The 26,081-nt window shown below is 52.0% G+C and overlaps 1 protein-coding gene across 1 annotated transcript in view; it reads right to left on the bottom strand.

Annotated features, from left to right (window-relative positions):
• Nucleotides 1-6,978, bottom strand: part of TSPAN11 (tetraspanin 11) — a 57,147-nt gene extending 50,169 nt beyond the window's left edge. The window contains exon 1 of the mRNA XM_002712822.5: nt 6,845-6,978. The gene's annotated coding sequence lies outside the window, so the exon portion shown is untranslated. The remainder of the gene's footprint in view (nt 1-6,844) is intronic.
• Nucleotides 6,979-26,081: the final 19,103 nt, after the last annotated feature.

The following is a 26,081-nucleotide window of genomic DNA, read 5'->3' as shown; positions in this document are numbered from 1 at the left end:
TGTGCCTGGGAAGGCAGTGGAAGATGGCTCAAGTGATAAGGCCCCTGCCAAGTTCCTGGCTTTGGCCTGGCCCAGCCCTGGCTGTTGCAGCCACGTGGGGAGTGACCCAGCAGAATGGAAGATCTCACTCCTTTCTGTCACTCTGTCTTACAAACAAACCAACAAACAAATAATTTTTTTTTAATAAAGGCAGAATGGGGAGTGAGTCCTATAGGATTATTGTTTTTCAAGTAGTGCCAGACCTCAGACAAAAGGGACAATGCCCATCTCTACTCCGGCCCTTTGTTCTATTCTCCTGAGCCTTTTAAACACAGCCGGGTAGTAAACAACCTAAAGCACCTCTTAAATAACGTAAATGATGTCATCAGAAAGGCAGGGACCTGGGTATGAAACAGAAGCCTCCCCATTTTCCAAAGAAACCAACGACCAACCTGCACCTTGGGGCACTCGGATGGTCCCCTTGTGGACAGGATTGATTCTGCCCTAACTGCGTCCCCATCCAAAAAGGGAGGCCAACAGCTGACTCCCTGTGTGTGGAGCTGCGTAGGCTCACAGGACCTCCTCGTAATAGTGTGGGGAGCAGCTGTGGCCAGTTGGGAAGGCACCCCAGTAAAGAGGGGGTGCTGAATCGGTCTCAGGCAACCCAGCAGGAGGTCATAGAGCCCCTCCACCCACTAACTACCCACAGGGAGGATTGGATCAGTGTTAAAGGCAATGGCACAGTAGACACAAGGCCGCCAGCCCCTCCTCACCAGGAGCCCTTTCCTAACTGCAGTACTGAGGTCCGCAGACACTCCGTGGCCCTCTGGGAAGCTGAGCTGTCCAGGCTGAACTGAATGGCTGCTAGGAGTTAGCGATCATTTCCTCGGCCTGCAGATGAGGAAGCTGAAGGTGAGCCAGGTCACGCAACACGTGGATGGTCACCGGACAGGGAGGGGCAGGGCCAGGCCCAGGCCTGCTCTGCTCTGCACTAGCTCCCCTTTCCTCGGAGCTGGGGCTGTGGCCTGGGCGTGTGCCACAGTCTGCACTCAGCTGCCTCCTCATCTCTTCCTGGGAGGTTTATTAAGTTCAACAACTAAAGCTCAGAGGTCGGGGGCTAGGTCCTTATGTGTTTCCCAGGGCCTGGTGGTTCAAGGCTCACAGCCAGGTATCTGGTGAATACAGGGAGGTCAAAAAGTTCATGGCAAATGGAATTGAAAGTCCGAGTTGGGGTGGGCACTGTGGCGGAGCCAATTAGGCCACAGCTTGGGATGCCCACATCTCCCCTGTGGCAGTGCTGGTGTGAGTCCTGGCTCCTCCTCTTCCCAATCCAGCTGCCTGCTAATGCGCCTGGGAAAGCAGAAGATGGAGCAAGTGCCTGGGCCCTGCCATGCATGTGGGAGACCCAGGTGGAGTTCTAATGGGAGGTGGGATGTTTGGCTTAGGGTTATGATACCGTCCCACATCAGACCGCCTAGGGTCAATCCCCACATCCTGCTCCTGGCCCCATCTCCCTGCTATGTGCACCTGGGAAGCCAATGGTGATGGTTCAAGTAGTTGGATACTTGCCACCCACTTGGGAGACCCAGATGGAGTTCCCAGCTCCTGGCTTCAACCTGGCCCAGTCATGGCTGTTGTGGGCATCTGGGGGAGTGACCCAGCAGATGGGAGCTCTCTCAAATAAATTAAAAAGAACTTTTGTGTTAAGTATGAGTTTATTTGGGTGCAAAAGTTTTTCGAACTTTTTTTGAAAACATTTTTTCATAGTACACGGAAAATGTATATTATGAAAAAACTATGCATGGATTTCAAACTCATTTTTGCATCAAAATGAACTGAAACTTTTTTTTGACAGGCAGAGTTAGACAGTGAGAGAGAGAGAGACAGAGAGAAAGGTCTTCCTTTCCGTTTGTTCACCCCTCAAATAGCCACTACGGCCGGTGTGCTGCGCCGATCCGAAGCCAGGAGCCAGGTGCTTCCTCCTGGTCTCCCATGGGGTGCAGGGCCCAAGCACTTGGGCCATCCTCCACTGCCTTCCCGGGCCACAGCAGAGAGCTGGCCTGGAAGAGGGGCAACCAGGACAGAATCCGGCGCCCCAACCGGGACTAGAACCCGATGTGCCGTCGCCGCAGGCGGAGGATTAGCCAGTGAGCTGCGGTGCTGGCCTGAAACTTTTAATTCCATCTTTCCAGGATGTTCCTGAAGCCCCCTCAGATATGCACATTGTATACAGGATCACCCACCTCCCCCTCTGCACTGCTCCACGCTGTCCCGGAAGCAGAACCCACGTGAGTCAGCCAGAGCACGGACTCGCACGAGAAGCCAGGCCAGCAGTCCAGAGGAATCAAGAGAGGATCCCAGCTTCCGGTACACGGCCCTTCCTTCCCCCATGGGCTCCCTCCTCAACAACCTGCCCTGAGTAACCAGCCAAAGCCACAGGGCCTCCATCCCCACCCAGGCTGGCCACGAGCGCTCCTCCCACGGGGTTTAGGAAAGGTGGTGGCAAACCTATGGTCTGTGCCCCAAATGTGGACACAGTGCCGGGCAGAGCAGTCCCACTGTTGTCTGCAGCCGCATTTACAGGAAGAGACAAGACGAGGGAGTGTGCTGGACGGAGGCGAGCTTGGAAGCTGCAGGGAGCTTGGCTGCGGAACAGGACACAGCTGTCCCGGCACTCGGCTCTGCTCTCGGCACAAGGGCTCTTCTCCAATGCCAACTACTCCAGGAAAGCCATCTCAGTGGGCACCTGCCAGTGTGCAGCACATCTGGGCAGTCCGCCTGGTAACACGCTCAAGAGAGGTCGATGACAGACACGGCGCCCTCAACAGGCAGCTCTCGGGGCTGGCACTGTGGCGTAGCACGTAAAGCCACTGCCTGTTATGTCCGACTCCCATGTGGGCACAGGTTCAGGTCCTGATTGCTCCACTTCCAATCTAGCTCCCTACTAAAGGCCTAGGAAAAGCAGAGGAAAATGGCCCAAGTGCTTGGGTCCATGAACCCATCTGGGAGACCTGGATGAAGCTCCTGGCTCCCAGCTTCGACCCAGCTTAGTCCTGGCTATTGCAACCTCTTGGGGATGAACCAGCAGATGGAAAAATCTCTCTCTTTCTGTCTCTCTCTCTCTGTAACTCTGACTTTCAAATAAATTAATATTTTTTTAAATGGGCAGGCTCTCCGAGATTGGTGTGTGTGCACGTGGCCTGCGCACCTTGTAGAGTTTGATGTCTTCTCCCTGTCTAGAGCCTGTCTCACAGAGAGCAGAGCGCCCACAAATCACTTTCATATTAACCTAAACCAGAAAGTCAGGAAATTACACCAGTTGCAGAAAAATAATCAGTGGATGAACTCCACGGGCCAAGCAGCAATGATCTGTGGCATTAGGTCTTCGGGGTGTCGGAATCAGTGCCTCCGTCCCGGCTGGAGGCCAAGTGTCCACAGCTTCCACCCCAGGACTATCATTTCACCTTGGCGTTGACGAGACTCTGTGAGTCTCAATGGCTTCCCAGCACTGTTTTAGTGGGGAAACCTTTCCTTCAAAGGAAATCCCACTTGGAAGCCAGCCTGCGACTCAGATTAAGTCTGAGCTGTCGGGGCCCAGCCTGTGGGCTTCGCTCCCTCTTGAAGGGCGCCAGGTGAAAACCACAGGTGCACCCCTTCCGTATCCATTTATCTGCTTGCTCGCTCACATCACAACACTGCTCCAAGCACCTCCTGCATTCTAGGTGTCCGTGGGCTGGCAGGTGACAGGGTAAAGGCAGCCCCGAGCCCCCGCAGCATTCACACGGTAAGAGGACACAGAGTTCAGATGCAGTGGAGGGTACAGATCAGGGCCACATCACGGTGGCCGGGAGGTGGCCACTTTAGATGGGGATTAGGAAAGGCCTCTCTGAGCAAGTGAAGCGGAGCTTAAGCTGAGGTCAGAAGTATAATCTGGAATGACGGCCGACCGTGACCAGTGAAGAAGCTGACCCAGAGGCGTCCCATGACTCTCCCCAGCACGTAATGGGCAGAGAGCCGAGCCACTGCCTGACCCGGGGTTTCCAGGTTCTCCTGCCAGAGCGCTTGCCTTTCGCGAACAGTTACTAAACAGCTTCTAAGTGCAAAGACGTCTCTGCAACCAGGGGTGGGCAAACCACCCAACGGCATCCCAGTGCTCAATGCTGTCTGTGCGTGATTCTCCCTCCCACCCTTCCTCAGCCCTTTTCAGGGTTGGCCCTGGGACTGAAGGCTTCAGCCCCCAAGGAGCTCTACAGCGGACAATCCAGACCTGGGGCCTTGGTGGGGAAAACCGCTTCATCTCCTATCTCTCTGGTTGCCAACTGTGCACAGTGCTCCTCCTGCTTCATCGGGCAGCATCAGGATAAAAGCAAGACAGCCTGCTGGGTTCATCTGGAGAAAGGCTCTCTGGAGAGTCAGGTGCTGCAAGGCCATTTAAACAGTGTCAGGGGCCAGTGTGTGGCCTTGTAGAGGAAACACGGCGCAACCAGAGACAAAGAAAGAAAAGCGGACCCCTCCTCCCAACACAAACTTTAAGTCGCTGCTCGAAATTAACCAGCGAAGCAGCTGCCCACTGTTATCTGGTCTAGGGAGGGAAGATGTCCTAAGTTCTGCTTCTACAAACTCCAGTCATAAATCTGTCCTAATAAATCTGCCCCTGGCATCTCTTTTTACAAACATACCAGGCCCACCGACCATTGGAAGTGTGGTCCTAAGTCACACAGGCTGCAATTTAAACCCACCAACGCTGTAACAGCTAAGGCGTGATGCTGCTGAATCTATAAATACTGTGAGAAACTGGGGATGTTGCTCAGTTCTCAAGAACTGATTCCAGACGAGCCCGCTGGGTAGTAAACTGCTTGGGTCCTCCACTGTCTCTGGCGCCTGTTTGAAGGGAGGGAGTTTTCCCAGCCCAGGTTTCTGTAACAGCCTAGCAGTTAAGATACCTGCACTGGGCCGGCGCCGCGGCTCACTAGGCTAATCCTCCACCTGCGGTGTTGGCACTCTGGGTTCTAGTCCCGGTTGGGGCACCGATTCTGTCCTGGTTGCCCCTCTTCCAGGCCAGCTCTCTGCTGTGGCCCGGGAGTGCAGTGGAGGATGGCCCAAGTGCTTGGGCCCTGCACCCGCATGGGAGACCAGGAGAATCCTGGTTTTGGATTGGCGCAGTGTGCTGGCCAAAGCACGCTGGCCGTGGTGACCATTTAGGGGAGTGAACCAATGGAAAGGAAGACCTTTCTCTCTTTCTCTCTCACTGTCTAACTCTGTTCAAAAAAAAAGACACCTGCGTCCCACACTGGGAGCGGCTGGCTTCAGTGTCCGGCTCTGGCCCCTTGACTCCAGCTTCCTGTCAATGCACACAATGGGAGGCACTGGTGACAGCTCAAGTAACTGCATTCCTGTCACTCACAGGGGAGACCTGGATTGACTGGGGAGTTCCAAGCTTTGGCCTAGCCCTGTGGGCATCTAGGGAGTAAACCTGGCCAAAGGCGCTCTTGTCTCTCTCTGTTGAATATAAAAATATTTCTAACGAGCATCAAAGCCAGGCTGCAGAAGGCACTCACGCAGTAACTGTGGGAAAGCACAGGCCTGTACAGACTGTCCACACCCAGAGTCCAAAAAAGCTGGCTCTGGGCAGGCACTCCCATTTCGCTCAGTATCACACGGAGCAGCTTGCCAATGTCTCCCCCTACTACCCCAGACGGAACAACTCCGGGCCACCCGTGCGCTCCCGGAACCAGCTCGGCTGCACGTGGGGGCCGGCAGCGACCTTGCTCCAGGGGCTGCGCTGCTGTCTCGGCACTTTCTGGTGCTCACTCATCTCAGACGCCCGCCGCCTTGGGAGACAGGCAGGACAGGGGCTGTGGGTCCCACTGTGCACACAAAGCCGCCGAGACCCAGAGGGTGGCTCCAGGCACCAGTGCCACTGACAAACAACTGCTAAGTCCTGATGCTAACCCAGCTCTTCAGATGTCAACAGCTGCTTTCCACTACATCCCAGCTGGTCACAAATTAAACACAGACTACGGATACCACCCTCATTCTCTGCCCCAGCTGGTTCCCTAGAGAGCGTCAGGCATCCCGCCAGGCCACCCCGCCTCCTAACGTGTGCCACCTACTGGGGACCCCTGCAGCATTCACTCCTGTGCCCTGTGCAGCTTCTGTCCCAGTGATCATGCTACCCTGTCCAGTCCAAGGGAGCCCTCTTCCAGGCAACTCCCACATATCCACTCTGCACACAACACTGGTTATACACACACACACACACACACACACACTTCCCACAAAGTCCCATCAGGGTTCTCCATGTGGAGCCAGCAAGCTGCACATGCAGGCTTGGGCATGCAGAGGCAGGTGACAGGGCCCACCCAGTCACGCTCCCACAAACGCCCACCAAATGCACGCACAACCCTGCACTGAGCAAAACCTGGGTTGCCCGGGGTACATGGCCAGCTAACACGACTCTGGACCTGTTACCCTGGAATTCAGAGTGGACAAAATGAATGACACCAGGAAGCGAGGCAGACAGGCACCCAGAGACACTGGACAGCACAAGGCCTTCAGAGGCCCAGGGCTCTCTCCCAAGACCCAAGCGCGGACACGTAGTTAGCGTTCAGCCGCTACACACGCCTTGCAGACACACAACCACGTGAGTGTCCTGGAGGTCTCCTGCCGCGCGCCTCTCTGCAAGCCAGCTTCCCCTTGCCCCCGTCCGGCCCTCTCGGCCTGGCCCCGGGCCGGTCCGCCTTTGGGAGCGCGGGGCGCAGGGCGGGGCAGGCAGGGACGCCTCGCCAGGAACCCCTCCGCCTTCCCCGGCGCTCGCTTCCCCGTTCCACTCGGGCGCGCTTCTCCCGCCGCCACCGCCACTTACCCGTCTGCGGGGCTCCTTCGGACGCAGCGACTGGAGCCGGAGCCTGGAGCGGCGCGGAGAGGCGCTGGCGGGGCCGCCCGCCGCCCACTGCGCGCACCCGGCTCGTCCCGCCCGCCCAGGCAGGGTCAGCGCGCGGGCAGCCGGCTCCCAGCCTCGCGCCCCGCGCTTCCTGCGCTCCGAGGCCAGCTCCGCGTCCCAGGCGCCTTCTCTCCTAGACAGGCCAGCGCTACTGGCCCCAGAGCCCCGTGGGGGCGGGCGGCGGGGCGCAGGCAGCGGCTCTTTGTTTGGGAGTTTGCCTTTCTGGGATTCAGAGCACACACATTGAATTAAATCGGACTTGGGGACAGCTGTGCGGTTGCCTGGGGGAACCTGCCGGGGCGGGGTGGGTGAAAGGGGTGGATTGGGGGTGGGGTGGAGCTGCTTTCAAACCTGCTGGCCGTCTGCAGCCCTGACCCTCCTTCTCGGATCTTCAATGGAAAAAGCCACGGGGTCCTGGGAGAAGTTGGTTCTTGGGGGCTCCCAGGGGCACAGGGACGGTCCTGTCTGATGACAAAGAACCCCTCAACACCATTCCCCCCACCAACTCAGACACCTGGAGAGGGTTCAAAACATTTGTGGGAAAATGCATTTGCAGGCGCTGGTGCTGTGCCTTAGCGAGTTCGAGGCCCTGGTGCTCCAGTTCCGATCCAGCTCTCTGCTATGGCCTGGGAAAGCAGTAGAAGATGGCCCAAGTCCTTGGGCCCCTGCACCCGCATGGGAGACCCGGAAGAAGCTCCCGGCTCCGGATAGGCTCAGATCCAGCCCTTGTGGTCATCTGGGAAGTGAACCATCAGACGGAAGACCTCTCTCTGCCTCTGCCTCTGCCTCTCTGTAACTGCCTTTCAAATAAATAAATAAATCTTTTTTTTAAAATGCACTTGTATATTTACTTTGGAGCAAAACAAGTTTGAAAGCCATGCAGAGTGTTTTGATAACAAGCATTTTCCATGAACTTGTTGAAGACCCTGCATATGCGTGGACTTCATAATTTTTTTCAACCCAAATAAACTTCTTTTCATTGCATGCTTCCGCGAACTTTCTGAAGTCTCCTGTAGAGGATTCGGAGAACTGCCTTGTCGCTCTCTTGCATTCCCCAGGCCCAGAGTGAATCCAAGTCTCCAGGCAGACTGGGGCAAAAAGGAAGAGGAGACCCTGGTGCCCATCTTCCCCCTGCCCCACCCACCTCAACCAGGCCCAATGGAGGTGCCAAGTGGCCGATATCTCGATTTGCTAAAGCAGCAACAGCTCTGTGCTCATCCAACCATGTTCCTTTGCGCGGAAAGAACAAGGTTACCCATTTACCAAGTCGCTAGGCAGGGGAGCTGTTGGAGGCAGCTGACAGAGCCACTGGCTACTGGAGCCCCAGGGTTCCACGTGCCCTGGCTGACTGCTGGGAAAGGGTTAACAGAGGGCCCTCAGGTGAGGACTTTGGAAGAAGATAATTGTCACAGTCCCTGGGAGAGGAAGACTTGAACTAGGAGGTACAGCGGAAGACAGTCGCTGAGCTTGCTGGGTGTGCTGGAGAGGAAGGCGTGGAGAAGACGGATCTGTTAGCAAAGCAGAGGGTGAGTGACAGAGGAGCCCTGGACGGCCCTGGTCCCTCTCCAGCACTATCCCCGGGGACAGTCAGCGCACAGAGTGGGAACCAGCAGGACTGCAACATGCGGTTAGCAGTGTTCCAGGAGCCACGCTGAAAAAGGTCACAATGGAGGGTGGGAGAACCGGGAAAGGTCAGCCCAAGGAAACGAAGCCTCAGAGGGGAACAAAAACTCTGATTTATTTTGCTGGAGATCTGTTACAGAGCCACGTGAATGTGCATTTTGATATATAAATCTCAAATGGTCTCATCACAAGAATGTCACGTATTTGAAGTGATGGATAGGTTTATTAGCTTGATTTTATCATATCACATTGTATTTAAAACCCATAGCATTGCTTCATTTGCTATCCTGTAATTATATACAACTATATAAATATGTAATTCATGAATAAAAATATAAAAAAGAAATGGGAAAATAATTTTAATGATATATTTTATTTAATAAAATATACCTAAAATATCATTTCAACATGTGCAATATAAAAATTGTTAGTGATATATTTTATACTTTCCGTACTAAGGCTCCCAACTCCACCGTACGTGTAGAGCACAACTAATTTCAGACTCTGAATTCTCATTGGAAACACCTGATCCATGTTTAGATTTCACAACAGTTACAAGAACTGTTTGAGGAACTATAAGTGTACTTCAAGAAGTCCATAAAAAATGGGACCAAATGAGAAGCTTATTTTGGTGCAAAAATACTTGAAAACTTCTGTGTATTTTTTCATAATATGCATGTTCATGAACTTTTTGAAGATCTCTCAGAGATTAACAAACCCAAGTCATATCACATATAATTAAGCTTTCTGATAACTGAATCAAATGGTCAGTTTAAAAAAAATCATTTGGAAAGCAGAGAGAGAGAGAGAGAGAGAGAGAGAGAGAGAGAGAGAATCTTCCATCCACTGCTTCATTTCCCCAAATGCCTACAACAGCTGGGTCTGGGCAAGGCCCAAGCCAGGAGCCCGGAACTCAGTCCGAGTCCCCTGCGTGGGTAACAGAGACCCATCATGTGCTACTTCCCGGGGTGCACAGGAGCAGCCAGGACTTGAACCCGGGTACTCTGATACAGGATACAGAGATCCTAACTGCTACACCAAATGGTCAGTTTTTGCATTGAACTTCAAACTAGTTAAAAAGGAGTGACATTGCAAAATTCAGCCTTGCAGGTGCGTTTAACGCATTTCCAGTGCTCAAAAGCCGCACAGGGCCAATGGCTCCTGGACTTTCTTGGACTTTGGTGTTTGTTTTGTGCCCCCCCCTTCTGTGAGGGAGTGGGACCCCTCTCCCAGGGCTGCACCAGAACAGGAGCTTTGTCTGATCCACCTAAATTCCCAGACACACCTGAAGACGATGAGGGAGAAAGTGAGAAACCAACAACGCTGGAAAGGGAGGCGGTAGGCAGACTGGGACTGGCAAAGGAGTGAGGGGAATGAGACCCCGCAGGGGTGTTCCACTCCGATGGCTGTGCCAGGCTCCTGGGAAGACTGGCCAGGCTGGGTCCTTCAGGTCTGGGGGTGCCCTGTGCCACTGGGAGGAGCACCGTTGCCCATTTTGGCAGTTCCTCTTGGGCTCTGAACCCTGGCTGAGTCATCGGCACGGGGGCGTGGCTGCTGAGTGTGGGCGAAATGTGGAGAGCAGTCCCTCATTTGGAAAGAGCTGGGAGGGCCGATGAGACCCTCCTAGGCAGGAGCATGAACCCCAGATCTGGACGCCTGTGCCTCTGCCCCGGGCCTACAGCTCCTCGTCCGTCCCTGGCTGGAAGCTCGAAGCTTCTGCTTTCAAGCCAGGCTCTGAAACCTTTGCCTGCCTTTACAGCTAAAGAGATCCTCACAGGGTGTGGGGATGAAGTTGTGGGGCCTTCTTGTAAAAATCGTAATAATAATGCTTAGACTCCCTTCCTTTGATCTGTTGCTACTGGTGGGGACAGGGTGGACGGCACAGGGCCTGGTGTCCTGCAGTGTCTTCTGCATCCGGTCCTGGAAGTGGGATCCCAGAAGTTCCCACGGTGTTTTGGCACTGTGGATGGTCACATACAGGAGATGAACGGTGTGGCCTGTTCTTGCTGGCATCCCTAGGGCAGATGGCACATTGGCTCAGCATGCCGGTTGTGCCATAATCCGCACAGGTCAGGAACTGTGACACGTGGGGTTCTCCACCCCCAGAGCCCAAGTGTGTCCTTCCAATGGTTGTCTCCCTCCACAGTCTCTACCCCGGCCTCCCTGCCCTCCGTGCTCGGCTAAATCCCAGCCTGATGAGGCCTAACAGATGCTCTTTGGAGATGCTCCCTGGGGCCATTCCTGGAAAAGCACCTGTGGTCTCGGAGGTGGAAACCCCCAGGTAGGAGACACGCCCCTCAGGATTCCCAAATAGGGAGAAACGCCCAGCGATCTTTTCTTTTCTATGCTCTCGGAAAGTGGGAACTGGACTTGTTTTTTTTTATGCATGTGAGAAATAAAGCAGACTGGCCTCGGGTCAGCACCTTTCCCTCTTCCAGAAGGCCCAGGGAATGACTAGACGTTAACTATGTATTTTGTTATTTTACAGAGAGAGACGAAAAGAGAGGGAGAGGCAGAGAGAGGTCTTCCATCCACTGGTTCACTTCCCAGATGGCTGCAATAGCCAGAGCTGGACCAATCTGAAGCCAGGAGCCAGGAGCTTCTTCTGGGTCTCCTACGTGGGTGCAGGGGCCCAAGCACTTGGGCCATCTTCCACTGCTTTCCTAGGCTACCAGCAGAGAGCTGGATGGAAAGAGGAGCAGCCAGGACATGAGCCAGTACCCAAATGGGATGCCAGTGCTACAGGCAGAGGCTTAACCTACTATGCCACAGCGCCGGCCCAGATATTAACCGTTAATTGCTTAAGATGAGCCATCAACTCGCATTTGACTGTGAACCTGACTGAGCCTGCTTATTTTTGTGGTGATACCTGGTGCTTAACAGGTGAAAAAGTGATTGTTGAATGGAAGCTCACCATTTCGGAACAATTCCCACGAGAGACATGCCCAGTGTTTCCACTTTTCTGAGCCATACTTCTAGTGGCATCCAGAACATTTGTTGCATGAGTTAGTGCTGGAGATAATTATTGGTCGTCAGTGGCAGCGTCAAAAGCAATGCTGGAGTTTCCAGTTGCTGTCACACTCTGTTGGCATCCTCTGTGAAGGCCCATCAGCCAGCTTCTGTCCCAAGAGAACACTTGTTAAGGCGAAACACAGAAATGCGCATCTAGGATGGAGAACACACGAGCAGACAGCTAAGCAAATATAGAAATAACACACAAAGTGACACTTAAGGGTATTTACAGCTGGAATTTTTTTGGTACACGTAGCACACACTGCTAATCTTTCCTAGTAGGAAGTTTTTAAAGCCTGCTTTTGTCACTGGGAGACAGTCTCTGTGGGTTCAAGTTCACGTGCCAGGGAGGAAGAGGAGCCCTAAGAATCATGAATTTTCCTGGAGGATCCGTACTAGTTAAGCTTTTGTTTAATGTTTCTGGGCAAATAGTGAGCAGGGTTTTTTTTTATTTTCAAAAGTATACCATCTATTATGCTTATTGTAAGAAAATTGTGATCACTAGAAAATGTTAAAGAAAGCAAAAAATCATCCAAAATCTTAGACCTCAGGGATAACTACCATATTATTTTTTTTAACATTTATGTCATTTATTTGAAATACAGAGTAACAGAGAAAGAGAGGGAGAGAGAGAGAGAGAGAGAGGGAGAGAGAGAGGGAGAGGGAGAGAGAGAGAGGTTTTCAATTCAGTGTTTCACTTTCTAGATGGCTGCAACAGCCAGCTCTGGGCCAGGTTTAAGCCAGGAGCCAAGGATTCCATCCAGGTCTCCCACATGGGTGGGCAGGGCCCCAGGCGCTTGGGTCGTTTTCCGCTGCCTTTCCAGGTGCATTCGCAGGGAGCTGGATCAGAAGTGGAGCAGCCAGGACTTGAATCAAAGCTTGGCTATGGGGTGCCGGTGTCCATGTGGCTACACCATAACGCCAGCCCCTGCATTGTTTCGGTGTATGCTCTTTTAATTGTGACTGTGTACGTGTGTGTCTGTGTTTCTGAGTGTGTTATAACCTGATTTAGTTTGAGAATATATTCTAGGCATCTTTTAATATCAATGGATTTAAGAACATACTGTATTATTTTTGATGTAATATATGAATGTATCACTATTAACCAATCTCTTATTAATGTTTAAGATGTTTTAAATTAAAAGTATTTTTCAGTGTGGTTATGAAACACTCTTTCACATATATATCTGCCTACTTATTCAATTATTTTTTCATGATGAAATTCTAGAAATGGAGTCACAGAAATTTTTTTTTGTGGATAGACACTCCCCATATATGTAATATGTACCTAGAAAAATTTCCCCAAAATCTGGGAAAAAATTATATTTCAATTTTTTTATAGATTGATTTATTTATTTGAAAGTCAGTTACACAGAGAGAGGAGAGGCAGGAGCCAGGAGCTTCTTCCAGGTCTCCTACGCGGGTGCGGGGGCCCAAGGACTTGAGCCATCTTCCACTGCTTTCCCAGGCCATAGCATAGAGCTGGATCGGAAGTGGAGCAGCTGGGTCTCGTACCAGTGCCCATACGGGATGCCGGCGCTTCAGGTCAGGGCGTTAACCCGCTATGCCACAGCGGCAGCCCCATGCTTCAAATTTAAATATAGCTATTACCTCTTGAGAAGGGACTGGGATTAGGGATGTAGTCAAATGAAATTAACCAAATTCTCTTTAAATCAGAAAAAAAGAGACCAGTTGTGGCATAAGGGGTTGAGCCACCACCTGTGATGCCTACATCCCACAGGGGCGCTGGTTGAGTCCCTGCTGCTCTGCTTCTGATCCAGCTCCCTGCTGTGGCCTGGGAAAGCAGTGGAGGATGGCCCAGTGCTTGGGCCCCCGTTTCCATGTGGGAGATCTGGAGGAAGCTCCTGGCTCCTGGCTTCACTGACTCCAGCTCTGGCCATTGCAGCCATCTGGGGAGTGAACCAGTGGATGGAAGACCTCTCTCTCTCTCTCTCTCTCTCTCTATATATATATATATATATATATATATCCCTCTCTGTAACTCTGTCTTTAAATAAATAAAATTTAAAAATTTAAATAACATTTTCATAGGGAGAAAATATCTGTATAATTAAAAATTAGTTAAGACCTTTCTGGTGGGAGTGTGGGTGAGAGGGAGAGGGGAAGGATCACCATGTTCCCAAATTTGTAAATATTAAATGCATGACGTTGTATCCCTACTTGGTGAACTCCTACTCATTCTTCAAGATTTGCTTTAGCTGTCACCTCCTTTGGGAAGCCCTCCTTGACCTCTCTAGGCAGAACCAAGTGACTTGCTCTTATTGAGCTTTTATCTCCAATAAGAACTTAATCATGGAACAGAAATTATTATTCTTTATTATTTTCCTTGAAAGGCAGAGAGAGGTAGAGAGAGAGATCTTCAAATGCCTGCAATGGCAAAGGTTCTGTTGGATCAGAGCCTGCAGCCCAGAACTCAACCCGAGTGGTGGCGAGGACTTGAGCCATCACCTGCTGCAGGGTCTGTATGAGCAGAAAGCTGGAATCAGGAACTGGAGTCAGGACTTGAACTCAGGCATTCTGATGTGGGACGCAGGTATCTCAACTGCTAAGCCAAATGCCCACCTGGAAATTCTTTTTTTTTTTTTTTTTGCACTTCTCTCCCACTAGATTGGAGATTCCCAACAGTTTTATGTGTTTGCTTCATGAATTTTTTTAATGGCACTTTTGAAGGCATTAAAATACGCAGAACACATTGACCAAGTCGGGAATAATTACAGCACAGCGTCTGCTGTAGCGTGACTTGGTCTCACAGCGACTGTGAAAGCGTCCGCCGCTGCCCGCTGTTGCTGCTTCTCCCTCTGACTCTGCTTCCTGTTCAGAATGCGTGCCCTCAGGTAGCTCACGCATTGCATGGTGTTTCCAGTCTGGGCTGCTGGCGCAGGGGCTCTTCAGTGGGGTGTCAGGTGCTCTAGCAATGATGTGGAAAAAGGGTGGGTCATGGTCCCACCCCGCTCCCCTCCAAGAACCACCATAGCTCTGGATCTTTCGCATCCGTGCTGAAGTCCACCAAATCCCTGGGGGCATGACCTGCTCTCAGCCTCCGTTCAGCAAGGGAGCAGCCACCCAGAGGAGTCCTGAGGTGCAGGGGCTGCACCTGCTGGCCAAGCCCCACTGTGTTGCATGGCGGGAGATAGGGGTGTCGTGCGTGTGTGTGTGTGTGTGTGCGCGCGCGCATGTGTGTGTGGTCTTTCTCTCTCTTCTTATGAAGCCTCCAATATTGAGTGATGGGCACGAGCCCCCCTGACCTTATCCAACCCTGATCACCTCCCAGACTCCCAGAGTGGTCACCCCTGAATCTCATCATCAGATTCAGGTTCCACCTTCTTCTCTCACAGCGGGGATTCAACTCCAACACGAGTCTTTGAGAAGTCAACCATATTCAAGTCACAGCCGTGCTTCTGCCTGATTCCCATGGGCTGTTCCCGTCTCACTGTTGCTCACTGTTGAGGTGTCAGCTTGACTGTCACCTTCTGGGAGGGGCCTTTCCTGACTTGATTCTCACGGATACCCCCAGGGAGTGGGTGTTCGGCCTCATGGTTAAGACACCCATGGTTAACACAGGCAGTGCCTCGGGCTGATTTCTGGCTCCCGCTGCTGACTCCAGCTTCCTGCTAATGCAGACCCTGGGAGGCAGTGGTGATGGCCCAAGTAAACAGGTCCCTGCTGTCCACATGAGAGAACTGGAGTGAGTTCCCGGATCCTCGCTTCAGCCTGGCTCCGAGCCAGCCACCGACGGCCAGTGCATAGGAGCCCTGGCTCTCTGCCTCTCAAATGCATTAATTCAAAACTTACAGAGAAAGTGCATCCCCCAGCAGCTCTCTGGGTGGTCCCTGCACACAGAACGCATTCTTATTCAGTATGCAATGTTCTTGTTTGCCTCTGTTGCTTTACTGATTACGTGTCTGCTCTACTCAACTATAGAGAGCTGGGGCACTCGCTTTGTCACTCTTTGCTGCACTTCAGGGTGTACAGCAGTGCTCGCAACCACAGGAAGTGCTCTGGAAGTGTGTTTTCCAACGAGGGGATGAGAATCCACGAGGAGACTTGATGGCGGCTTCGCAGGCTGGCTCGCCGCTGCACTGGGAGAGGCCTTCTGAGATGTGGAAACCAGACATTCCTGGGAGTCCCTTTTCTTGTTGCCATTGGCTTCTCATTGGACCTCCGTCTCCCTGCCTGTTCAGTGCGGGAATTGGGGTGGGTGGTCCCTCAGATCCTGGGAGACTTGGTGACCCTCCACGCTGCCCTTCACCGACCCAGGGAGAGGCCAGCTCCTGGCAGTTTGGGGGCAGCCACGACGGCGGCTCTGTCGCTGCAGCAGCCTTTGGCTGGGCTCCTGCCGGTGGAGGAGACGTCTGTCACTGGGAGGGGCACGGGCAGCAGGAGCACCTGGCTCCGTGTCTCAGCTCCCTGCTCGTCAACAGGACGCCCTCGAACACTTTCTTTTTCTTTTTCTTCTTTTTTAAATTTATGTATTTATTTGAAAAGCAGAGTTACAGAGAAGCAGAGGCAGAGAGAGAGAGAGAGAGAGAGAGAGAGAGAGAGAGAGAGAGGTCTTCTGTCTGCTGGTTCACTCCCTAGATTGGCCGCAATGCCCTGAGCTGTGCCAATCGGAAGCCAGGAGCCAGGAGCTTCTTCCACGTCTCCCATGTGGGCGCAGGGGCCCAAGGACTTGGATCATCTTCCACTGCCTTCCCAGGCCACAGCAGAGAGCTGGACAGGAAGTGGAACAGCCAGGACTTGAATTGGTGCCCAAATGGGATGCTGGTGCCACAGGGATAGTCTTTATCCACTGTGCCACAGCGCCGGCCTCCGAACACGTTCCTAATCGCTCAGAGATGCTGTGACAAACAGGAATGCTTATTCCCTGCCCACGGATCTGCAGGGAAGGTGCCATGAGTTGACAGGAAATGGAATAGAACTCAGCTCCTTTCCTACATCTTAGCTCGACTGTGCCTCACGGAAGGGCTCAATGCCTGGGTCAGGGACACCTGCCTACAGTTAGCTCCCACGGGGGCCAGCAGGGGCTGTGGGCTGTGGCTCCCACGGAGCTGGGACCAGCACACATGCCAAGTGGGAGAGGGGCCGAGCTTGATGGAGGAAACCCAGAGAAGCTCCTCTGTGAGCAGAGCAGAGCAGCTGCTTGGTTATTTTATGGCCGAGTGGCCTCGGGCCTGACCCGGCGGAGACGGGGGTAAAGACCTGGGCAGTGTGTTTACTGCATTTTCCGGGAGAAACTTCATTTATCCAGGGAGAGAAGCGGGCTGCCTGAGCGCATCCCTACACCCATCACTCGCACCATTGTTTGTATACGGACTGCTCTTTGATGAGCCTCTGGTGTGTGTCAGAGACGGCGCCAGCCATTTAAAATACTGTGGCAGGCAGGCAGGCAGGCAGGCAGGCGCACCCAACAACTCTCTCTCCCTTGCTTGTCTCTTTGATGGGGCCAGGAAGTCTAACCACTCAACTCCCCAGCACTCCGCAGCTGGCCAGGGGTTACACTTCTGTCCAGCAATAAGCAAGTGAGAGCTGCTGGAGAGGGCCGAAGACAAAGTTTTGAGAAGAAAAACCCGTTGTCTCCTTCCCACTTTTCTCTTCCTCCTGTCTGTCATATACTTGTGATGCCTAGAGGCACAGCAGCCATCTTGCAACCATGAGACAAGGCAGGCTTGAAGATGAGGATGATAAAAGGCAGAAGGAGTGTGGCCTCTCAGAAAGGCTGTCTTTCCTTGGAAACACAATCAGTCTTGTAAGCTACACTATTATTTAAGTACCACTCTGAAAGAAAATGCAGCTGGTTAAGTTGTACCTTGCCACCGTGAGACGTATTCCAATTCTCAGGATGTTAACATTCGAAAAATCAAATGCAGGTCTTAGACTGGATGAGGGTTAAGTAGGTGTCCGGGCCTTGGAATAGCCACCTCCAGACTTCTGATGTGTGGTCAACAAACTCTGCTTCTGGCAGGTGTGCTTGGGGAGTTTCTTGTTCGTAGCAGGCAAGCCCTCCCCGCTCTGACTTGCCATGGCTTCCAGAATCGGATGTTAATATCTCTACCGACGAGGAGGCGGGGCTGGACTTGCCCCAGCAGAGAATCACAGGGGTGGGAAACTGCAGCTGAGCCCACACTGAGCCCACACTGACCCTGAGCCTGATCTGCCCCCCTGCTTTTCCCTGCCTTGTGTGTGACCTTCACGTGTGCCCACAAGGAGTGATCGGCTGCCCAGGGCACACCCCCGTGACCACCGAGGCAGGCCAGGACCTGAGTCCAGCAGATCAAGTCTCCTGTCCAGCTTTTGACTTCCCTCCTTTCCTCGCCCCTGGCTGAGCGAGAGCCGGGGCAATGGGAAAGACCAGTCTACAGGCGGGGCGTGGGCTCGCTCTGAGTTCCTGGGAGTCCGTGGGCTTCCGGTCCCTGGGCTGCTGAGGCCACAGGTATGTTAGAAGTTTGCAGAAAAGGAAACGCTGGGTAGGAGCCTCTTGCCAGGGAGTCAATCAACTTTCCTTCGTCCATGGACCCGGCTTTTGAAAACAGCCCTGGGGGAGACCAACGGCTGGGGGAGGGCTTAGGACTCCAGGTCAAAGGTCACAGAGAGGCTGCATTTGTGTTTCATAGCTTAGGGGAGTGTTTCCTCCTAAGTCTGGCTTCTGTTTCTAGACGCAGAAGAAAGACGTGAAATCACATGAAAGATGTTAGTGTTAAGTGAGAAAGAACGGGTCTGTGTAGATCTCAGTTCTTAGGCATTTAGGAAAGGTTTATTTATTTATTTGAGAGGTAGAGCAACAGGGAGAGAGGCCGAGACAGACAGAAGGAGACCCGCCGTCCACTGATGGCTGCGATGGCTGGGGCTGGGCCAGGGAGCTAGGAACTCCACTCTGGTTTCCTTTGTGGGTGGCAGAGGGGACCAAGTTGGGGCCATCGGCTGCTGCTTTCCCAGGCACATTAGCGGGGAGGTAGATCAGAAGCGGAGCAGCCAGGACTGGAACCCACACTCGGCCAGCTATGGGATGCCAGCATTGCAAACAGCAGCTTCATCAGCGGCACCATGCTGCCGGCCCCCAGGCCTCCGTTCTGATTGGTGGAAGAAGCTGGGGACAGTAGGGACAGCTGGGGACAGGAGGGGTTGTCCATCAAATGAACAGGTTCGGACACTGCTTTCAGTGCGGTGCACGGGCTCAGTGGAGAGGCCAGAGCTGGCCACTGGGAAGAAAATTGTTCCTTTAGCACGGACTCACGGCAAAGTGGGGCTGGAGGGGAGGCCCCCGCTGTGCCTGGCTGAGACCACACCTACTAGCCCTTCTCCCAGGGCTGGCCGGGGGTGGGTGGTTGTGGGGGCGATGGCACAAAGCCCGTCCCCGCCCCCCAGCCTACCATCAGAGGCAGCTGGTGAATGGAAAAGTCCTGTAGGCTTTTTCTTCTAGGAAAAATGAGCCTTTGCCGAGAAAACCCACTGGGAGCCGCTTCCCCACCCCGCCCCCACCCCACGCCCAGGGGCCGCACGGCAGTTTGGGTGGGAGAGCTGGCCCTGCAAGCCCTGGTGATGTGCAGCCATAGCTCCAGGCCAGCTCCAGCCGGGCCTGGCAGCCAGACACAGCCATTTCCCGTAAGAAGCTAGTTAAGGGTCCGTGGAGCCCTCAGATTGCAAACATGTGTCCAAACTGCTGACTGCGAGTCCAGGGCTGGAATCACTCAGGGCGGCCGGATGGGAGCTGCGCCAGGGAGGGGCAGGGCTTGCGGTCCATGTGTGCCAGGGTGAATGGGGTCTCTGAGAGGTTTCTTTTGTCCCTGAACTGGTGTGGCAATGTCTTTCCTCGCTTCTTTCTGGGAGTGAAAGGTCAGTGCACATGAACTTGGAGCCGGGGTGCGGCAGCCGGCTTTCCCCCTTATCCCTCTGGAGGGCCTGTTCTTTGCTCTAGCTCCTAACCACGCTGCCTGGGCTGCCAGCCTCCAGACTGGTGGATGGCGCCCTGACTGTGTCTTTTTGCCAGCGAAGCTTTGAATTTTGAGATAATTGTAGATTTCCAGGCAGATGTAAGGAATAATCCAGAGAGGGTCCTGGAGCCGGTTTTCCTCAGGGGTAGCATCGTGCAGCACCCCAGTACAAAATCACACCGTGCGTCAGCACCGACAAGTTCATGGTGTGGAAGTTCCCATCCCAAGGGTCCTTAGTGCTGTGCTGTGGGATCCACACCACTTTTATTAATTTTTTTCTTTTGCGGACAAGGGTCTTGTTACCGGAGAAGCCAAGGGTCCTTGTCTTCACGCAAGAAAGATTCAGGCGTGAGACAGAGAGCAGTGGAAAGCAAAGTAGCAAGGTTTATTAGGGTAGGGACATCTGTAAGAACGGATGGGCACCTCTCCAGGCAGAACCTGAGAGAGTGCGCACTTCACATGTAGGCTGGGGTTTTTAAGGGGATGGGTCTTGTCTTCCCGCCTTGTCTCTCCCCCTCGTCTTCTTCTCCTCCCTGAACAAGGACTTGTTGGTTGTAAATATGAAAAATTCCTTTCTGAGTTTTCCCCCTGAAGTTGTCAGACAGGGGAAGCCTGGCGGGCTCGGCCAAGGGGGCTTCTCTCCAGGGTGCCTGCCTTAGAGGAAGGATGTTTATCAGGCCAGGTAGAAGGGGCAGGACCCCCTGGAAGGTCATCAGGGTCTGGGTTATCAGGGTGACTGAAATGCGGATGCTGGGCCACTGTAGATGTCAATTCCTTAGCCCTGTCACACACATAGGCTAATTTTCTAACTTCCTACCCAACAGTCTTTTTTTTTTTTTTTTAAAGGAACTTATTTATTTATTTGATAGGCAGCAGGGTTACAGAGAGAGAGGGAGATTGAAAGAGAGAGACAAAAATCCTCTGTGTGCTGGTTCACTCCCCAGATGGCCACAATGGCCGGAGCTGTGCTGATCCGAAGCCAGGAGCCAGGAGCTTCTTCTGAGTCTCCTACGCGGGTGCAGGGACCCAAGCCCTTGGGCCATCTTCCACTGCTTTCCCAGGCCACAGCAGAAAGCTGGATAGGAAAAGGAACAGCCGGGACTCGAACTGGTGCCCATATATGGTTCTGGCACCGCAGGCAGAGGCTTAGCCTATCATGCCACAACACAGGGCCCTGCTTTGGGCTTTTACAAATGAAGCTGCTGTGAGCAGCTGTGTACAGGAGTTTGTGTGAACGGAAGTGTTCATTTCTTTGGGATAAATGCCCAGAAATGCAATTGCTGGGTCAGATAGTAGTAGTAGATTTAATTTTTTAAAAAAGAATAATCCTCCAAACTGTCCTCTGCATCTCCTACACCCTCACCTGTATTTGTAACCACTGCCTTTTATTTTAGTCATTCTCACCATCGTGCGTGTCCTCATGGTTTAAATGCGCATCTCCCTTGTTGCTATGATGTTGTCTTTCCATGGTCTTTCTTGCCATCTGTATCTCCTCCTTGGTGAAACGCTTGTTCATATCTTTTGCCCATTTTTTAATGGATTTTTTTTTTACTGTTGAACTTTTACATTTCTTAGAAACCAAGCCTTTATTTAGCTTGCAAATATTTTTCCCTGTTTGAGGATTGTTTTTTCATCTGGTTACTGGGCTCTTCCATCCTTCAATGAAGTTTTAAATTTTGTTTGAGTGCCATTTTTCAATTGTTCCTTTTATGGATCACACATTGCATACCATGTCTACAGATTACAAATTGGGTGCCAAGTCTAAGAGCTCTTTGCCTAAAGCTAGAACATGAAGATGATTTCCTATGCTTTTGCTTTCTCTATATTTCTTTTTAAATATTCACTTATTTATTTGAAAGTCTGAGTTACAGAGAGAAAGAGGGAATCTTCCATCTGCTGGTGCACTCCCCCAGATGGCTGCAATGACCAGGGCAGAGCTGGGCCAAAGCCAGGAGCCAGGAGCTTCGTCCAGGTTTCCCTCGTGGGTGGCAGGGGCCCAAGGACTTTGGCTATCCGCCACAGCTTTTCCTAGACCGTAGGCAGTGAGTTGGATCCGGAAGTGGAGCAGCTGGGACACAAACTGGTGCCCATGTGGGATGCCAGCCTCGCAGGTAGTGGCTTTACCTGGTACGCTTTTTATTTACCTGTGCTTTTTCTAAAAGTTCTAGAATGGCTTATGAGTTCTGGATGCACTTTGAGCTAGTTTTGGTATACCCTGTAGGACTTAGGGAAAGTTACCTTTTTCCCTGTAAGTGCCTGGTTGCTCCAGCACCATTTGCTGAAAGGCTATCTTTCCTGCACTGGATGGTCTCTTGGCCTTTTTCAAAAAGCAGCCACATGTTCCGTGTGTGCAGCCCTATTTCTGGGTTCTCCAGTCTACACTTGTGATCTCCGTGTCTCCCCTCCACCTGTGGAAGCCAGGCGTGATTGCTATAGCTATATATTTGGATATAATAATTCTCGAAATGAGAGAGATGGATTCCTCCTACTTTATTCTTCTATTTCAAAATTGTTTGAATTTTTCCAGTTCTGCCGCCTTTCCATGTAAATTTAAAATAGGCTCGTCTATATCTATAAAAACCTTGGTGGAACTTTCGATAGGAGTTATGTTAAACCTATCTGTACATGTGAGTGATAATGCACATTTTTTCCCTGTTGGTCTTTCAAACAATGAGCACAATGTTGTCCTACTATTAATTATCTTTCCTTTTTTATTTCTCTCAATGGCGTTTGGTAGCTTTCTGTACCCAAGGCTGCTGTGGTCTGAATGTTGGTGTTCTTCCCGGAAATTCATATGCTGAAACTGATCCCCCAAGTGGCTGTGTCGGAGGTGGGGCTTCCGGGAGGCCAGGAGGTCACGAGGGCAGAACCCTGCTGAATGGGATTCCATCCTCCACAAGAGAGGCCCTTGGGAGCCTGTTTGTTTTCTGCCAGGTGAGGACACAGCGAGAAGAGGCCATCTCAGGATCAGGGCGTGGGGAGCCCCAGGCACTGCCTCGGCCACGCCTCCATGGGGAACTCCTGGCCTCAGAACCGTGAGGAGTAAATTCCTGCTGCTTTTAAGCTACACACTCTAAGACGGGACAAGCCTGAAAGGAGCAGGACAAAGTCTTGCACATATTTCCTCAGATCTACACACAAGTATTTCCTTTTGTTTTAAATATAATGTATATACTATGTTTTGAATATAATATAATAAATAGTATTGTAGGGTTTTTTTTAAGATTTATTTACTTGAGGCCGGCGCCGCGGCTCACTAGGCTAATCCTCTGCCTTGCGGCGCCGGCACACCGGGTTCTAGTCTCGGTGGGGGCACCGGATTCTGTCCTGGTTGCCCCTCTTCCAGGCCAGCTCTCTGCTGTGGCCAGGGAGTGCAGTGGAGGATGGCCCAAGTGCTTGGGCCCTGCACCTGCATGAGAGACCAGGAGAGGCACCTGGTTCCTGGCTTCGGATCAGCACGGTGCGCCGGCCGCAGCGGCCATTGGAGGGTGAACCAACAGCAAAAGGAAGACCTTTCTCTCTGTCTCTCTCTCTCACTATCCACTCTGCCTGTCAAAAAAAAAAAAAAAAAAAAAAAGATTTATTTACTTGAAAGTCAGAGTTACACAGAGAGAGGAGAGGCAGAGAGAGAGAGAGGTCTTCCATCTGTTGGTTCACTCCTCAATTGACCGCAACAGTTGGAGCTGCACCAATCTGTAGCCAGGAGCCAGGAGTTTCTTCTGGGTCTCCCACGTGGGTGCAGGGGCCCAAGAATTTGGGCCATTTTCTACTGCTTTCCCAGACCATAGCAGAGAGCTGGATCAGAAGAGGAGCAGCTGGAACTAGAACCGGTGCCCACATGGGATGCTGGCACTGCAGGTGGCGGCTTTACCTGCTATGCCACAGAGCCTGCCCCGGTATTGTGGTTTTTTAAGAAGATTTTTTAATTATTATTAATTTGAAAGTTACAGAGAGAGAGAGAGAGGGAGAGACAAACAGAGAGAGACAGAGACAGAGATCTTCCATCTACTGATTCACTCCCCAAGTAGCCACAAATAGCCAAGGCTGGGCCAGGCTGAAGCCAGGAGCCAGGAGCTTCATTCATGTCTCCCATGTGGGTGCAGGGGCCTAGGCACTGGGGCCGTCTTCTGCTGCTTTTCCCAGGCTGTTAGCAGGGAGCTGGATGGGAAGTGGAGCAGCTGGGACATGAATCAGCGCCCAGATGGGATGCCGGTGTCGCAGGCAGCAACTTTATCTGTTACACCATAACGCGGGCTCCTGTAGTTTTAAGTTTGGTGCCTGTGTGCTCATCGCTAGTATATAGACGTGTAATTGACTTGTGTTTTTATTACGCACCTTGCAATATTGCCGATGGTATAAGTCCTAGGAGTTTTTGGTAGATTCTTTGGAATTTTCTACATAGACAGTCATTTCAGAAACACATATGGAAAGTTTTATTCCCTTTTTTCCAGTTCACATATCTTTTATTTCCCATTCTTATCTGATTGCACTAGAACTTCTCCTAGTCCTATTGTTATGGGGAGACTAGGCAGGGCGTTAGATAGAAATAGGCGAGATGGAATATTTGCCAGCCCCGCATTGTAACTTTCTGCGTTCACCTGTCAATCTATATGCCCACTTTCCCAGGATGCACCTGTGTCTCATTCAGGACCAGGAGAGAGGAGATGCCATGGTGACCACATGGAAGTTAAACTCCAATGCAAAGGTGCCATGAAAATGCCCCGAAAGCCTCATGGGGACTGGGGTCTGTCCAGATCGCACCTGTTTGCTTATGCAATTAAGGCACATACTTCCTGCCTCATATAGAACCTGGTCATGGAGGTCTTGTGCCTTGGCCATGTTTGGGGATCCTTCTGTGGCCTCCTCCCTGCTCTCTCCTCATAGGCAGCTCACTGACCCCCTCCTGACTGGTGTCTCTCCACGCTCGTACATGACTGTGGCTCACTCACTCCCTATCCAGTGCGTCCTACTCTCATTGTGCATGATATGGATGCCTCCGCTTTGACTTCTTAGCTCTGTGGGAGCAAGAACCTGGAACAAGGATGAAGACCCCAGGGCGCATAACACTGTTGGGTATGAGAGGCGAAAGAAGGAACAGGACGAGGATGTCAGCCTTTCACCGATAAGCTCAGTGGTGACTGTAAAGATACTTTTTAAGATTTTATTTATTTATTTGAGAGGCAGAGTACAAACAGAGAGAGGGAGAGAGAAAGGAAGGTCTTCCATCTGCTGGTTCACTCCCCAAATGGCTGCAATGGCCAGGGCTGGGCTGATCCGAAGCCAGGAGCCAGGAGCTTCTTCCAGGTCTCCCATGCAGGTGCAGGGGCCCAAGGACTTGGGCCATCCTCCATTGCTTTCCCAGGCCATAGCAGAGGGCTGGATTGGAAGTGGAGCAGCCAAGACTTGAACAGGTGCCTCTATGAAATGCTGACATTGCAGCGTGTGGCTTTACCTGCTACGCCACAGTGCCGACCCCCAGACCAAAATCTGATTCATTTAAAAAGAAGTCCATGTTTGTCCCTCCTGAACAAGACACCTGGACATAGACAGCTTCGGGGCGGCTAACTCAGCACCGCAGGAATGCTGTCCTCTGGATCTCTGGGTTTTTTTCCTCATGGTTGCAAATTGGCTGCTGCGGCTCCATGCATCACAAGTAGGTAGGAAGTAGAGGATGCACTCCTTTAAAAAAAAAATCAGGAGGACATTCGCTTTCAAAAATACAATATACTTTTTTATGTTGTCAAAATAGGTTCACACCCAAGCCTAAGCCAATCTGGCAAAAGGAGTGGAATTTCCATGAATGGTGTAATTCAGTATGCCTAGCAGAGATGCTGTTTGTGTTTTAAATGATGGTGTTGAGTTGTGTAGGTTGTCTTGCTCAGTGCAGGACATCTAACATCCTCGGCTTTCATGTCACAGTGGCAGTGTTTTCAAACTTCCTCTGTAGGGGGCAATACCACTTCCCGTTGTGAGCCTTTGGTTTAGACCAGGGCATGGGCCCATTTCTGCCTTGTAATATCTCCCAGAAGAAGGAGGAAGTGGAGGCTGGTGGTAGACAACCAGAAGTGTCGGCCACGGGAGAGGAAGAAGCATGTTCGTGTGGAGCCAGAGACCTGAGTGGGCCCAGGGGGCTTCCACCTTCTCTCGCAGGGCCTCCAAGGCCAGTGGCACTTACCTTTCTCCCAGCAGGTGTTTCCAGGTGGTAGCAGAGGTCCGGACTTCCCACCGACTCAGATTGCCCTGGGAGAGGGGACCTGCTCTTAACCAGGCTCGCTTCTTTCTCCATGGGACCTTGTGCTAGTGGTGAAGTCTTAGGAAGGCAACTTGAAGATCATAAAAGTTCTTTTTATTTTTTAAATTTTTATTTAATTTGAAAGGCAAAGAGAGAGAAAGGAGAAACAGAGACGGGCAGACAGAGACCTCCCATCCATTGGTTCACTCTCCAAATGCCCTCAAGAGCCAGGACTGGGCCAGACCAAAGGCAGGAGCTTGGAACACAACGCAGGCCCCTGACGTGGGGGGCAAGGACCAAGGCACTTGATCCATCACCTGCTGACATCAGCAGGAAACTGGAG

This window comes from Oryctolagus cuniculus, chromosome 9 (assembly GCF_964237555.1).
Source record: "Oryctolagus cuniculus chromosome 9, mOryCun1.1, whole genome shotgun sequence".
Lineage (NCBI taxonomy): Eukaryota > Metazoa > Chordata > Mammalia > Lagomorpha > Leporidae > Oryctolagus > Oryctolagus cuniculus.
This window is presented reverse-complemented; position numbering and strand designations above follow the sequence as displayed.